Raw genomic sequence first — 16413 nt, 5'->3', positions numbered from 1 at the left:
ATAGATAGATAGATAGATAGATAGATAGATAGATAGATAGATAGATAGATAGATAGATAAGTAAGTAAAATCTTTTTTAAAAAGTACCAAATTTACCTTATCAATTAAAGATATGTAATATAATTCTATAGAATAAAGAAGTCTGTCTTGGACAGAGGAGACTAATGAAAAAATAGAGTCAGATTAATGATCAGATTAGAGCTGGAAGAAAAAGTCTTACTATGGCTTACAAAGTTCAGCATGATTTAGCCTTTCCCTATCAGGCCAACCATTCCAGCCTTCTTTGAAGCTTTAAACCTTCCACAATTCTTATCTCAAAGTCTGCAATCCATAGCTCTCACAGGCCATTACTTTTCCTGAAATTAATCTGTATATCCTTCAGAATTCTGCTCAAGTACCACTTCTTCAAAGTAGCTGCCCTTAACCACCTCGAGCCAGTAACCAAGCCAGCTACCTCTATAGTTCATAATACCATGACCTCTCCTTTAATGTTTAATAAAATTCAAATAAATGAGTATTCAATAACTGTTTTCCCTACACGAATATAAGCTGTATGAGGGCAGGATGCTCATACAGCAAATAATCAACATACGTTTTAAACTGGTATTTGTTACTTGATTAAAGTCGTGTACCACCAAGGGGCTGGCCACTGAGGGTTTGACCATGTTCCAATAAGTAAATGGGCAACACAAATTGGACTTGAGTTTGTTTGCCCCCTCCCCTTTGGGATGGGGGTCCTAAACGTTGGAGGTGGACCCAGGAGGCCTGGGAAGTGAGTGTGATCCGGGTGCTTTATGTGAAAATTCCCAAATAATCAATACAAATATTATGTTGGAAAAAAATAAAAAGAAAAAAAATTCCAGCAGGTCATGGAGGCTCACATGTATTAGGAAAGAAGTAACACCACAAATAAGGAACATGGGTAGAACTAGCCATGGATTATTTAAAATAACAATGAAATCAAAACAAGAAAGACCACAGAAACAAGCGGAATAAAAGGAAAGGATGTCAGGCACAAAAAATAACAGTAAATTGTGTGCAAAACTGGCCACAGTAATTCTTCATATTCTTTATGCATAACTCTTTACAGTGTAGCTTTGCTATTCCTTAAGAGATGGAATCTATCACTACTCTTTGAGAATTTTTGCTTGGTTGTGCTGACTTGCTATAGCCACTGAAACATTAGAAAATGTGATACAGTTGAGAATTGAAAAGCATTTACACAACTGAATTTGTTCTCACCTGCTACTTCCAGAACTCAAACCATCAGGCAGATGAACTAGCCGGTTGGAGGACTCACACAGAAAGAGGAAAGTACTTCCTTACATGTACACTAGTCAAAAAACCTACAAACCAGCAGACAAACGAGCTTCATTTTATCTCATCTGGCTTCAACCAGACGACCAGCAGATCAGAGATCAGCACATTCACACCGAATGCTAGACCATCAATTAGGAATGATCAACCACTAAGCTTTAATGCAACAAAAGCAACAGAACTTAAATGTGTACTTACTGTGCTTAAATGTAGACCAGTGATCCTTAAGCAGGGCCAACTGGGCTCCCCTACAGGTGCCTGGTCACTATAGTCTGGATCTTAAGTGTCTCTCAAAGGCTTAAGTGTCTCTTAAAAGCTTGTTCCACTTTTTTTTTTTTTTCTTTTAATTTGATAAGAGTTTGAAACCCAGGGTCTAGCACATGTTAGGCAAATGCAACTGAAGCTGTGGGACTATGAGAAATTTTCTGATCACTGAAGCGGGTCCTGTAAGTGGATGGCATACCAGCTCCTTCCTCTTCCTCTTTTATTTCCTTCCCAGCCAGAAAACAGGTGGCGGTACCATGCACAACCACCAAGATATTATTGCCTCATGTAACAGCTAATATTGACTGTCAACTTGACAGTATCTAAAATCATCAAAGAAACAAGCCTTTGTACAGGGCTGTGAAGGGTTATCTAGATCAATTTAGCTGAGGTGGCAGAACCAAAGAAGAAAACAGAAGAGCATTCATTGCTCTCTGCTTCCTGACTATGGACACGCATGACCAGATACCTCTAGCTCCGGCTACCATGACTTCCCACTATGATAGACAGTATCCTCAAACTGTGAGCCAAAATTAATCCTTTTTCCCTTAAGTTGCTTTTGTTGGGTATTTTATCATAACAATAGTAATTAGAAAGGTAACTAATATAGAAAACACAGAAGTGAGGTCATTATTGTACTAAATCTGACCTTGTGGTTCCCAGGCCCTTGGAAGCAGTTTGCAGAGAGTTTGAAACTTGACTGAAAGCCTTTGAATACCTTAAGCAGAGCTTAACAGGCTATTTTGGTGGGAGCCTGGGAAGATGAGACTACTTAGAGAAACAAGACAGTAGCAACCAGGCCCAGGAAGTTTCAAAAGAGAAACACTGCCCCATTCCTGTGACACTCTGAAAAACCCTGCTGCATTCTGCTCTTGAATATTTGAATTTAAAAGTACTGGACTAATTTCTTCGGCAGACGGTAGCACAGTTACAGCTCTTACTCAGATCTACAGTGACAGAGCAAATAACCAAATGAGAAATTTGGTAAAGAAAGTTCCCGTAAGCAAGTTTAAACTTGCAGGTAAGGAGGCTGCCTACAACAAAGTGTGCTGGCCCGTTTAATGTCAACTCAACACAAGCTAAAGTCATCTGAGAGGAGGGAACCTCAATTGAGAAACGACCTCTGTAAGAGGGTGGGCAAGCAGGTAGGGCATTTTCTTAATTAGTGATTGATACTGTAGGTGTTAGCCCACTGTGGGTGGGACCACCCTGAGATGGCACCTTATAAGAAAAAAAGCAGGCTGAGAAAGTCATGAGGAACAAGCCAATAAGCAGCACCCCTCCACCCCTGCTTCAGCTCCTGCCTCCAGTTTCCTGCCCTGAAGGACTGTTAACGTGAAGTGTAAACAAAATAAAAGCTTTTCCTTTCCAAGTTGCTGTTGGTCCTGATAGTTCAGGACCAAAGTCCCAACAAGTTCTGAGAGACTACTGTGTGAAGTTACAAAGTGATGCCTCAGCCAGGAATTATGATGAATGCCTTTAACCCTAGCAACACTCAGAAGGAACTCTGAGTGAGTTCAAGGACAGCCTGTCCTACAAAGTGAGTTCCCAAACAGTCAGGGCAGGGAATCCTTGTCTGGAAAAACAACAACAAAGCAAACAAACAAACAGAACAAAAAACCAACCAACCAAACACAAAAGCCTGAGTTGCACTGAAGAACCCCGTATATTGGAGAAGCTAAAATAATGGAATATCTGCTGGGGAAGTGTCAGGCATAGAACAGCGCTGGCTCAAAGGAGAGGCTACTGCACCACAGTACAGGCAGCATGGGAGAGCGGGTCTAGACAGCGCTTTCTGAGGCCCAGATGATTCCATCACAAGTTCCAGATGGCAGACATGAACTCCATGATACAGTGTTTTCCTTGCTGAGTTCTCATCTTTCCTTGCAACACCCTCATTTCCTTCCATTTGAAATGAGAATGTTTACTTGGTATCACTGTATGTTGGAGTATGTAATTTGTGTTTTGTTGTTCAAGAACTCACAGTTAAGAGATTGCCTGAGTTTCTGTACAAATGGTGTTGGAATTGCTAAAGAATATGAGTCTTTTAAAGTTAGAAAATGTATTTTTGCATTGTGAGATAGCCATGATCCTGTAGAGACAAGGAGGGGAAGGCTAGGGCTAAAAGTGATGTGTTTGAGTTCTCGAGGGTTAGCGCTGTAATAGTAATGATTCTGCACTGACAGAATCTAAAATCATCAAGGAGACAAGACTCTAGATTCCTCTGCTGCATTATCTGATTAGGTTAACTGATGTAGAAAGACTCACTTTCTATGTGGGTGATCCTATTTCAGAGGTTCAGACTCCAGACTGAAGAAATGAAGGAAAAGTTGTTTATAGTAGGTAACAAAGAACGCAGAAACTAACAACTGCTCAAAGTGCAGAGAACAAGACCTAATAAGTAGACTACTTCCGCCCCGGTGCAGGGGCAGTCACTGAAAAGAAAGAGAAAGAAGGGAGGTGCCAAACAACAAGGAAGAGTAATATGAAATCCTGTCTTCTGGATGTGACACAGCCATAACACTCATGAATTAACACCTGTGGCTACCTAAATAAGACCGCACAAGATGGGGTATGGATGGGTTGGGAGTGCTATTTTAAATGTTCAGTGATGCAGCCAGTAGTAACTGGTCTATAGCCCCTCAAGCTCAGGCAAGCACCAGTGGGTCACCAAACCAAAACCAAAAACATATCAGTAAGAGGGAAACTGGTTGGGAAGGAGTTGAATCAGAGTAGACAGGAGATGAGCAAGGATAACAGAAAATTTACTTGAACAAAGTTTAGTCTACAATATACAAAAACCAAAATTAAACTTGAAGAATGCTAAGACTGAAGAAGTTATGGATTCTTTCTCTGCAATTACAGAACATTCATCACTTTGCTTTCTGACTTTGGATACAATATGCCAACTACTTGTCTCTTAGTGCCTGCAGCTATAACTTTCCCATCATATGGACTGTGCTTTCAAACTATAAGCTAAAATAAATCCTTTCTTCCTTAACTTACTTTTGTCAGTTCATTCTTGTTATGAACTTGTTAACAAGAAAAAAATGACCAATAAACCTTACTACAGGCCAAACAAGGCCAACCAATCACAGACTTAACTATCCACAACTTTTAGCCAAAACCAAACCTTTTTTTGTCTTTATTAGATCATCTTAGACAGCTGTTATCGTAACACGAAGGTTACTGGCTCAATGACCATTTCTGGAGACATTTCAGGTCTTCATGGCCATGTGCATTCTACTACTTGACTGTGGGCAGGCCAGAGACATGCTATTAAACATCCTACAGAAACAGGCCTCCACAACAAAGAATTATTTGTCCTAAAATGAAAACAATAACAATAACAACAAATCCCTAAAATAAGATAAAATGAGGAGCCTTCAGAACAATCTTATCTGACAGCTACTTCTGCAATTACAAACGTGTATTTGTGTGAATATGGTAACAACTAGTTAGTGAACACCTGAGATATATCTAGCTGGTTTGACTGAGGCGCTAGAGTTTAATTTTACTCAGCTTTAACTAATTTAAACTTAAGTAGCCACATATGGCTAACAGCTTCTGTACTCAGCATGACTCTAAAACATTAACAGATACCAGTAATGCTGATATTAGTTTTAAAAATTAGTTAGGCCATGCATAGTGGTGCACATCTTTAATCTCAGCATTTGGGAGACAGAGTCAGGAGATCTCTGTTGAGTTTGAGGCCAGTCTGTTATACCTAGTAAGTTACAGAACAGCCAGGACTACACAGTGAGACCCTGTCTTGAAAAACAAAAGCAAAAACAAACAAACAAAAAAACCAATAAATAAATAAATTAGCTGGACAACAAGTGAGTCAGTGTGATAAAACTCAGTCATTGGCCGTATGTAATTATTCAAATATTTTTTTTTGTTCAGTATCTATAAATTTTGAAGTGCAAAAATCAAGCAATAGACTGAAATAATTTTAAAAAATAAAGGTAATATACTATGTAATAAGTAACTGTGGAATCTAGCTAAAATACACTTAGCTAAACAAAATCTAGCTAAAATACAATTAGTGTTTTAGCTAGGTTTTTAAAATACAACTAGTGCTTTTCTAGATTTTTACAATGAAAACATTATAGGAATCACCTATGCCCCTTTAATGTGATTTGGAAACTGCTGTTTTGGAGGCTTTCAAATAATACTTAATGAATAGCTTTGCTCAAATTAACTGTAGGTAATTAAATATCCATTTACTGTATTACTTAAACCTTTACAGCAATTCAGTATCCTTTCTCACCCTCTTTTGTACTTCTGCCCTATCCACCTCCACAGAAGGAGAAGGTTGATCCAATGCTCTAATGCTGCTAATAATTTCATAGGTTTAAAACAACAGCAGCAGTAGCAACAACAAAAACTCATCAGCATTAAGCAGGTCAGTCTGCTCCAGTGGATGTTTTGGCAATAAGTTCTCTTACTAAAATACAGTGGCTGCTCTGTCTGGTAAGCACATACACAGGAAAAAGGATTTTGAATAACTCACTTTTAGGCTGCCTGGACTCTAAAAGAAAATCCCTTAGTCTTAACTGAGTACTTCCAGAAAATTCTGACAGAAAGATGAAAACAGAAATAAAGAACTCCAATAAAAAATATGTAGTCAAGCTAAAGACTTCAAAGGTTCTCAGTATTTACCGACCCACAAAGATTTTGCTGAGAATCTGGAAGTACTCAGCCTAGTTCCAATCACTGAGACTTTAAGAAATCAAGGAAAGGATAGAAAACTACTAGGTGTTTTGGGGAAAAAAAAAAAAAAACAACTTGCCACTAAAACTAACACCCCCCCCCCCCAAAAAAAAAAAAAAAATTCCTTCCTTGTGAAATGCACATTCAGAAACACTACCTGGACTCTGTAAATTATTATAGAAAGTAAAAGAGGATATACAGGTAGGAGGGAGGAGTATTGGTGAGGTTCAGACAGAGTAGGAGGGGAATTTGGGATTGGACACGATCAAGATACATTTTATACACGAATAAAATTGTCAAAGAATACATAAAGGTTGGGGAGATGGCTAGGGGCTCACTGTACAAGCATAAAGGCTGGAGTTCGATCCCCAGTACTCACACTCTGAAACTGAGTGCAGCAGTGTAAGCCTGAAAGCCTGTGCTTCAGGGAGGAGGGGAGTAGAAAGATCCCTGGGGACGAGGAGATAATCTCCGAAGAAAGGGGAAGCAGAATATAGTACTTATGAAGAGAAAAGGGAAACTAGAATAGGAGAATAAAATAGACAGGAATGAAAAAGAAGGGTAAAAGAGGGAATACAGAGAGGGACAACTAACACTAAATTTGCAAAACTATACAGAAGCCTCCTACGCATATAACACACACACACACACACACACACACGAAGCCTCTACAGTATATATACACACACATACATGTGTACATGTGTGTATGTATATACATATATGTATATATATACATATATATATGAAGTCTCTACAGTAGTAGGTTTCATATATATGAAAGAAATTTAAACAGAATCACCACATACGTAAGAGGGGAGACAATGCTCCAATTAGGCACCTTATGTCATGAAGTAAAACCTCCAGTGCCAGGAATGGGTTTTATCTTGTTGAGTTGTTGCCCAAAGGAGCCCCACAGAAACCTCCAAACATCATGGGCAATTGCCAAGGCTTTTGGTTGTTCGCCACAGTCTGGCAGTAAGGCCCTATTGCTGAAGGCAGCACTTACTTAGGTCATCCAACACAGAGCAGTTGAGTTGGAGAGTACTCTGCAAGTTGCCAGAGGGAAAAGGGAATTACCGGTATCTCCCAGCTACAAACCCTGTGACCTGAACAGTGATCTGCCTCCGAGATATACAGCAGGATAGTAGCACGAATGTTATGGAGTAACCTACCACTTTTCTAAAAATGGGGTTTAAGCACACTCCATGAGATGGAGCCCACACCTGACACTGCTAAAGAGGCCAAGGACCTGAGAACTAGAGAGAGCACAAGCCTAGGGAAAAACCCAATTGTTCTGCTAAAGAAACACAGCAGTAAAATGACTACTGATGGCATATTGCCGTGTCCATAGATCAGTGCCTCCCTCAACCCACACTTAAGGAGTTTCTTCTTATAGCATATGGGAATTAACAGGCTCCAAATGAACAGTGCAGAGTCAGAGACTTTTGAAGACTCAGTCCCGTAGTGAGAGTTTTGGTGTCTTTAAAAACCCAGTTATATATGTAAACATGTTTTCATTTTAATCCCAGGTGTGGGTTTATGGGGCTGCTTCAAACTGTCCACAGCAGCAGAGTATTTGTCTCATGCAGGCTCTGGCAAGGGGGTGATTCTGCCAGCTGAAGACAGGTTAATTCTGGGGACTCTAGAGAGGGTATAAAAAGACCAGAGCCTCAAGAGAGGAGGCATGGCTGGCCCTCCTGCTGGTTCCTACTCCTGCTGTTGCTAGTTTGTCAGGTGATCATGAGAAAAGAAACAATAAGAAATTGGAGATACCTAGACAAGCTGAAGATCGGACTTGCACCAAGGAACTCAATGCCCCTAATCAGCAGGAAGTAGTTTAAAAAGATCTCAATGGCCCCTTTCCCCGCTAACATCCTTACTCTCCTACCCAGTATTGACAGTTGAAAGGAATTTGGGTAGAATAAGAATTAAAAGGAAGGTCTAGGTATAAGAACCAAATAAAATAGATTAAAAAAAATATGCCAACACAGCCCTTAATGGAATCTCCACTAGACAAAAATTCAAACTCTCACCAAATGTTCATCTTTTTTGTTTGTTATAGTTCATTTATTATGCATTTCCCCTTTGGTTTTTGAAAATAAATTTTTACTTTTTTGTTTATTTTTTAAATAAAAAAAATTGATGTTATAATTACATGACTTCTCCCCTTTCCTTCCTCCTTTCATCCTTTCTTTCCTCCAACTCTTTCCATGCTACACATTGGCTCTCTCTCTCAAATGTATTGTGTGCGTGTGTGTATTCCTAAATACAACCTGCTCAGTAAGTATGATGTTGCTTGTATGTCTATAATCTTAGGGTCCTTGGTTACTGGATAAACAAAGAGAGGCTCTTCCAGGAAGACAATTTATTATTCCCAGTCTCAGCATTCCCCAGTTACCTGTGATTCTTTGTCTAGACTTGAGGCCCCAAAGCTTTCCCCTGTTTGGTTTGTTGGTTTCTTTGTTTGTTTTTGAGACAAGATTTCTATATGTAGCCCTGGCTGTCCTGGAACTCACTCTATAGAGCAGAGTGTACCCAAACTTAGAAATCCACCTCTCTTTGCTTAGCAAGTGCTGGGATTGAAGGTGTGAGACACCATGCCGAGATTAGACACTTTTTTTGGGAATTATTTATTTTATTTTATGTGTGCAAGTACTCCACATGCATGCATAAATTACACCATGTGTATGTCCAGTACTAAAGGAGGTCAGAAGGCATCAGATCCTTTGGAACTGGAATTACAAATGGTTATAAGCCACTAAATAGGTGTTGGGAACCAAACCTGAGTCCTCTGCAAGGCTCTCAACCACAGGGCCATCTCTCCAGTCCCAACGCTTTGGTGTTTTGAGATGGGAGTCACTCTCTGTAGGCAGGCAGGCTGACCTTAAACTCTCAATCCTCCTTTCTCAGCCTCCGAAGTGTTGGGATTCTAAGTACGGACAACACTTGGAGCAAGCCTACATACAAACACATATTTTTGAGACAAGGTCTTGCTACGTAGTCCTGGCAGATCTAGAATTCACTATGCATACAGAGTAGCCTCAAACTTGTAGCAATCTGCATGCTTCTGCCTCCCAAGTGGTGAGATTACAGTGTGTGCCATCGTATCTGTACAGCTACAAGCAGTGCTGGGAATCAAATCCAAGGCCTCGTGCACTGTATCATTTATCTGCGCCCGTAAGATGGCTCAGCGGGAAAAGGTGCAAGTTGCCAAACCTGACAACGTGAGCTCAACCCAAAGGGTCCCCATGGTGGAAGGAGAGAACTGAGTCCTCTAAGTTGTTCTCTGACTTCTGCATATGTGCTGGGGCACTTGCACATTCCACACACTAAATAATATAACCTTTAAATATAAACTCTGACATCATATCCTCAAAAGGTGACTAGAGCAACTGACTCATTTTCAAATGCTCTTACAATATGATGCTGACACTCCTGCCTTCAAGGGGTGGGTGTTAAGGCCACTAACTTACATGGACTTTTATAATTTCTCAAAAACAGAATGAAGTAATACTATCTGACTTCCAAGCTAAGTCAAGTAAATCATGTGCCTTCACCCTCCTCTCTTGGGATGTTCTTTCTTAAATCTTGTAACCACACTGTGAGAAAGCTAAGCAGTCACAAGGAGAAGTGTAGTGTAGGTGTTCTGGCTACCAGCCCAGGCTGAGGACTCAGCCAAGTCAGCATCCACCACCAGACACAGGAGTGAGCAAGCATTCAGATGATTCCAGTTCTTAACTCCTAGTCACATTCCTAGTTATCCCACCTCAAACCACGTTAATGAAGACAAGCAAACCCAACAAGAATCTTAATCAAACTGCAGATATGCAAGCAAAACAGACATGCCTTAGTGACACACACCCATTATTCCAGCACTCAAGAGGCAGAGGCAGTGAGTGAAATGCTATATGAGTTCAAGGCCATAATGGACCACAGAGCAAGTTGTAGGCCAGTCAGGGCTACAGAGTAAGACCCTATCTCAAAACAAAATAGACAGATAATGCTTTAAGAGCTACTAAATATACAGTAATTTGTAATAAAATCAATAATTGTCACACGAGTTCATAAACACAACTTGAAATGCAAAAGAAGGAAACAAAATTACCCTAAGTTTTACCACTAGTATCTTGACAAATATTTTATAATAAAGAAAATGTATTACCCACTACCTAAGATTTGGGGTGTTTCATTTTTACCTAGAAAAAGGGTTAAAAAATTAATGATAGTAACTAGTAAATCTAACCGAAAGCAGGAAGGGTGCTGAAGAGATGCGGAAGAAGGTGCTGAGAGTACTTGGCTGCTCTTCCAAACTCAGATATGATTCCCAGCACCCACATGGTAGCTCAAAATAATCTGTAACTCCAGTTCCAGGAGATCCATTACACTCTTCTGGCCTTCTCAGGCACCAGGCATGTATATGGTACACAGACATACAGGGAACACAGACATACATGCAGGCAAAACACCCATACACATAAAATAAAATTTAGAACGACCAGGAATGAAGGACTTTTCCAGCAACTGCTGGAATGATATTAATAGCCCACTTTCCATTCCCCACTGTCATTCACCTACCTGTTTTAAGAAGGAATCTGAGGACTGTGGCCCACCAGTGTTCCAGTCTGTGGCTATGTATCAAGATCTTGGTTGACAAAATGGCTGGACTGGCAGTCTCCTCTGAAAAATGTTCCTTAGGCTCCAAAATCTGAAAATTGCAAGGAAAGGAAATTCTAAATGTAGATACCTCTTTTCAATTTCAATCCGTTATAATCTACCTCCATAAACTAAAAAGGCAGCTGGCAAGATGGCTCAGTGGCAAAAGTGCAAGCCTGGTGGCTGACTGAGCTTAATCCCTGGAATCCACGGTAGAATCAGAACCAATTCTCCATAAAGTTTTCCACTGTCTTCTATATGCACACCTCCTATCAATGGCGAGCACACCCATGTGCACACATGCGATAGACAGATAAAATTGTATAGGATGACAGAAAACGAACAAGTCTCTTAAAGTACATAGAAACAAGCTCCACTAAAAATGGGGCCAGATCATGCAAAAACAGAAGTGGGTGCTGTAGGTTCAAGTTCGAGCTTTACTTTTTTTTCTGAAGCTAGTCTTCCTATGAACTAGGCCAGTATAAAACTTGTGCTTCAAGTACTAGGATTAAAGGTGTGCTTGTCCTCCCGGCTACACCTCTATTGTCTTTTTTTTTTTTAATTTTTTTTTTATAATTTATTAACTTATTTTATTTGCACTGGTGTTTTGCCTGCATGTGTCTGTGTGAGGGTGTCAGATCCCTGCAACTGGAGTTACAGACAATTGTATGCCATGTGGGTGCTGGGAATTGAACCTGGGCCCTCTGGAAGAGCAGGCAGTGCTCTTAAAACACTGAGCCATCTCTCCAGCCCCCACCTCTATCTCAAGAGCTACTACTGATCCTAATTAAGTCATGGATTCCCTGTGCCTGATTCTTTATAACACAAATTCTCATGTGATAGACTGAGGGGATGTGATCACAACTTGGGGGATCTGGGCCTAGACTCAGTTGCTATTCTACTCTGCTGTAAGAGCTCTATAGACCCCTAGGCAAAGTCCTGTCTTTAAAAGAAGAGATTAAATTAGCAATTCCTGAAATCCAGTCTTAAACAGGTGCCAGGCATGACAAGACAATATGTATAACTGTGCTTAATATGAGATTGCCTTTCCTGTTTTTTTGAGGTTAATTTTTTTTTTTATTACAGTATGACAGACAACATAGTATTTGCTTTTTCTAAATGTGTGACAGAGTCAAACAGTCTCCATTGCTGTGATTATAGGCGTGAGATACCATACCCAGGCACTGGGGGACACCCAGTCTGCACGTCATAGCATGTTATAAGCCAGCCTGAGCTACAGAGTGAGAACCTGTTTTAAAATAACAACAAAAAGAAAACCAAAGTGCTGTATGCCTATAATCCCAGCACAATGGAGATGGAGGCAGGAGATTCACAAGTTCAGAGTCATCCTCAACTCCACAGTAATTCAAAGCCAGACTAGGCTACAGGAGACCTTGTCTCAAAACAAAACAACAGAAGTTATGATTTCTATCTTAGAGTTTCTATTGCTGTGATAAGACACCATGACCAAAAACCAACTTCAGCCTGTAGTCAACCATCTGAGAACATGAGGACAAGAACTCAAGGCAGGAACGGGGAGACAGAAATTGAAGCAGAGTTTATGAAGGAACACGAGGCTTGCTTCCCATGGCTTGTTCAATACCATGTCTTATACCATACAGGAACACTGACCCAGGGTGGCACCACCTGTATTAGGCTGGACGCTCCCACATCAGTCATTAATCAAGAAAATGCGCTGTGCACAGGCTTGCTCACTGGGCAATCTGGTGGAAAGATTTTCTCTACTGAGGTTCCCACTTCTCAAACGGCTTGTTTCAAGTTGACAAAACACTAGCCAGTAAAGAATCTGAAAGTAAAACATTCTTAGGGCTTTTTTTACTTAACAGTAAATTCTAGTGTATAGTCTAATTAGCCACATATTGGAATAAAAATATGCCTGTCTTAAGAAGCAATACAAGCTTGGCAGTGGTGGCACACACCTTTAATCCCAGTGCTCTGGAGGCAGAGGCAGGAGAAGCTCTGAGTTCCAGGCCAGCCTGGTCTACAGAGCTAGTTCTAGTACAGCCAATGCTACACACATACACAAAACAAAACAAAAACTGTCTCAAAAAAAACCAAACAAACAAACAAAAACAATACAAATTCACAATAAATGATAAAAGGGTGCTATTTCTGAATAAAAAGGTTGGCAGCAGCTAAAGTTTATTGAGTACTAGTTGCCAGTTTCTCCTAGGCAATGTTTGTTTGTTGTCATTTAATCCTAATGGCTCATAAAATGAGTTATTAATATTGTTATTTTGCAACTGAAAAAACTGAGGTACAGTGAAAGTTTCAAGGTCACAAAATTACTAAACTATGGGGCTAAGGTTGTTTTTATTTATTTATTTTCTAGATATCTATTTTTTTCCTAATGACAGAGAACAAGAAAGGGTATGGATTTGGGTAGGTGGAAAGGATCTAGGAAGGTTTGGGGGAGGGGAAACTAATCAATATATTGTATGAAAAAAAACCTATTTTCAATTTTAAAAAATCAGTTGTTTGATCTTAAGAAAATAAATAAAACAAATCAGGATACCTGACTCTAAGTCCTTTTTTTGAAAAAACTGATTTTGTTTATAAAATTCAGATTTTATCGAAAATTGAAACATTTGTTACAAATAATTTTGCTAACAGAACAAAAAGGTTTTCTTTTTTAACCCAGGGTAAACATAAATACACAGTGCAGCCCTTGCCCTTCAAAGACCCTGTAAGGTGGCACTGCAGCACTAAACTGACACACTAATTCAGCGGTGGAGTATTTGTCTAGCATCTACAAAACCCTGGATTTGATCCCCAGTTCTGCAAAATACTAATGATGATGATGATGGGTTCATCTGTAATTTTCTCCACTCCACACCCCTTTTGGGTACTGAGAACTGAATCTAGGGCCTACCACTGCACTGTGTCCCAGCTCTTTTTTATTACCTTGTGTTTGGGGAGGTAAATGGGAAGGGCTTTTATGGCCTTACAGAAGAAATGGGGAAAGAGTTAAAAGTTGAACAAACAGCATTAACTTGTTTAGCACATCAATCTACTCTCAGATAATGAGAGTAGATTTTATTAAAAACAAACAAACAAACAAACAAACAGAAAAACAACAGCTGAATTTCATTCCAATAGATGCACTACCAAAACAACTTCAGATGTAATTTGTAAATCAGTTTTAGCCAACAATGTGTTTCAGTTCATTTTTTCATTGACCTAATTCTTGAACAGACTGTAATGTTTTTGATATTTTACTTTTAATTTTAATGGATGCATTATAAAAGACACCAAATAGTAGCAAAACACAGAGAAATGGCAATAGGTTGACAATTGCTTTTCAGACATATAAGAAAACACATTACAAGTGAAAATACCTGGCATGTATTTGACCAAACTTAATACCAAAAGTAGACATTTAGAGTTCTAGGATAAATCTCACATTCTTCTGGACAACATTTTCCATTTCTCTGCTCCTGTAACAGCAAAATAAATAAAGCCTCTCTGCTCTTTTGTAGCTATTTTCAAAAAAAGTTACTATCCCAACACTAATCAAGGAGAGTGAAAGCCAGGCAGAGTGAAACAGGCCTGAAATCCCAGAGCTCAGACAATTCAAGGAGGACCAAACGCTGGAGGCCCTGTCTCAAAAGACACACATGCATGCACATGTATACACATGCAATAACACACAACACGCGCACACATGCACACACACACGAAATATTTGGCATTTTAGGATTAGAATAGGTTTGATGTTATATTTAAAAGAAAATACAAAAATGGATTACTCCTAAAAATAGTATTAAAAAGGAAAAAGTCTAAATTTCTAAAATCACAATCAGAAACACTGTGTGGTTAGTTTTAATCAACTTAACACAATCTAAAAGCACCTGGCCTCAACAAGAAACAGTTTAGATTAAACTGGCCTGAGCTCATACCTATGAGAGATTTTCATAATTAAGTTAATAGATGTGGGAAAACCCACCTTGAAGCTGGATGGCACATTTCATGGTCTGAATGAGAAGGGGAGAGCGAGCTGAACCCTGTCAAGCATGCGTGCATTTATTTCGTTCCATGCTTGATGGTGGATTTGACCAGCTGTTTCAAATTTCTGTAGCTTCGGCTTTCCTGCTATGATAGGCTGTAACCTGGAGCTGTGGGCTAAAACAAATCCTTTATGATATTGTTTGTTTGTTTATTTTGGGGGGAGTCAGGCGATTTTTATCATAGTAGCAGAAATTAACTGGAAGATACTGGCAATATGGATTCTTAGGACACAACTAATTAGAGACTATTGGCTCGAAGATTTGGCTTGCCAAAATCTCCCATGTATTAAAAGCTCCACTGTAAAATTTTTTACACTCCCTCCAAGACCTAGGTGTGCTGGCACACACCTTTAATCCTAGTACTCACAGAGCTGAGCCAGTAGGACCAACAGTCTAAAGCCTACATGGGTCACACAGCCAGTCTAAACTACAGTGAGACCTTACCTCAAAAAACAACAAAGAGTCTTTTAACTCTCTAAAAGTTAAGCGGACACCAAGACTGCTTAAACTCTTGGTAGGTCCATTCTAGAAATAGCAGAGAGAAGAGTGACCTCAGTCCATGATTTAAATTAGAATAACTCTGTAGTAGGTAGGTACTGAGATTCAGTGAGAGACCCTGTCTCAAAAATGAAGGTGGAAAAGCCCAGCATGCTGATGAGCGTCTGTAATCCCAGCACTCTGGGAGGCAGAGGCAGGCGGATCTCTATGAGTTCGAGGCCAGCCTGGACTCAACAAAATGAGTCCAGGACAGACAGGGCTACACAGAGAAACCCTGTCTCAAAAAACAAAACAAAAAAAATTAAAGAAATAAGGTGGAACGACACCTAGAATCAACCTCTGCCGGCCACATGCATCTGCACGTACCTACATGTACACCCATAAACACACATATACATATAAAAAAGACCTTTAGCTAAGATTGCATAAACCTCACAATTTTCTTTTACTAAAAAATAAATTATAAATGTCCTAACTCCAGAAACTTCATTTATTTTCAAAATGAAAACAGAACCAGTCAAATTCTGTAGAGGGTCTGGAAAATGGTCCAGTCAGTCAGTCAAGTGTCTGCATGAGATCTGAATTCAGATCCTAAGCACATCCACAAAAGGAAAGGAAAGAAAAAGTATTAACAGGAGACAGATGACGTCAGAGTGCTTGACCACCACCTGTCAAAGTGGAGGGAGGGAGAAAGGAGAGAGCAGGAACACAAAAAGTGTACATAAACGAGTATTTTATTTAGATACTAGAAAAGGACAAAGCAACTGGTACCACAAAATTACCAATCAAAATACCCACTTTGAGCCTTTGAGACAAATAAAAAAATTAGAACAAATATTTCCCATCCACCACATCCTACATACCTAAAATTAACCTAGAATGAGGAAATAAGAGCCCTAATACTTAGCTATCGATAAAAAGCAAAGTATGAAAA

The 16413-nt window shown here is 39.6% G+C and overlaps 1 protein-coding gene across 11 annotated transcripts in view; it reads right to left on the bottom strand.

The window, feature by feature from the left end:
• Numb (NUMB endocytic adaptor protein) overlaps nucleotides 1–16413 on the bottom strand; it is a 108030-nt gene that overhangs the window by 65289 nt on the left and 26328 nt on the right. For 10 of the 11 annotated variants that reach the window (XM_055592737.1, XM_055592747.1, XM_055592744.1 and 7 more), the window contains exon 2: nucleotides 10876–11005. The gene's annotated coding sequence lies outside the window, so the exon portion shown is untranslated. Of the gene's footprint in view, nucleotides 1–10875; nucleotides 11006–14920; nucleotides 15097–16413 lie in introns of all 11 variants that reach the window. The other variant, XM_055592739.1, reaches the window with a different exon arrangement.

Source organism: Psammomys obesus, unplaced genomic scaffold, assembly GCF_907164565.1.
Source record: "Psammomys obesus unplaced genomic scaffold, mPsaObe1.curated_primary_1811, whole genome shotgun sequence".
Taxonomy (NCBI): Eukaryota; Metazoa; Chordata; class Mammalia; order Rodentia; family Muridae; genus Psammomys; species Psammomys obesus.
The sequence above is the reverse complement of the archived record's forward strand: the minus strand, read 5'-3'. Positions and strand labels throughout refer to the sequence as shown.